A 398-nucleotide genomic window follows, 5' to 3' on the forward strand; every position below is an offset into this window, starting at 1 on the left:
ATATACACACGAGTACATGAAGATACGAGAATATACACACGAGTACATGAAGATACGAGAATATACACACGAGTACATGAAGATACGAGTATATACACACGAGTACATGAAGATACGAGTATATACACACGAGTACATGAAGATACGAGTACATAGATACGAGTACATGAAGATACGAGTATATACACACGAGTACATGAAGATACGAGTACATACACACGAGTACATGAAGATACGAGTACATACACACGAGTACATGAAGATACGAGTACATACACATGAGTACATGAAGATATGAGTACATACATATGAGTGCATGAAGATATGAGTACATACACATGAGTACATGAAGATATGAGTACATACACATGAGTACATGAAGATATGAGTACATACAC

At 36.2% G+C, this 398-nt stretch overlaps 1 protein-coding gene across 2 annotated transcripts in view; it reads left to right on the forward strand.

Annotated features, from left to right (window-relative positions):
- GEN1 (GEN1 Holliday junction 5' flap endonuclease) overlaps positions 1–398 on the forward strand; it is a 33,167-nt gene that overhangs the window by 19,569 nt on the left and 13,200 nt on the right. The window lies entirely within an intron of this gene.

The sequence above is a fragment of the Mustela nigripes genome, chromosome 7 (genome assembly GCF_022355385.1).
Source record: "Mustela nigripes isolate SB6536 chromosome 7, MUSNIG.SB6536, whole genome shotgun sequence".
In the NCBI taxonomy this organism is placed as follows: Eukaryota; Metazoa; Chordata; class Mammalia; order Carnivora; family Mustelidae; genus Mustela; species Mustela nigripes.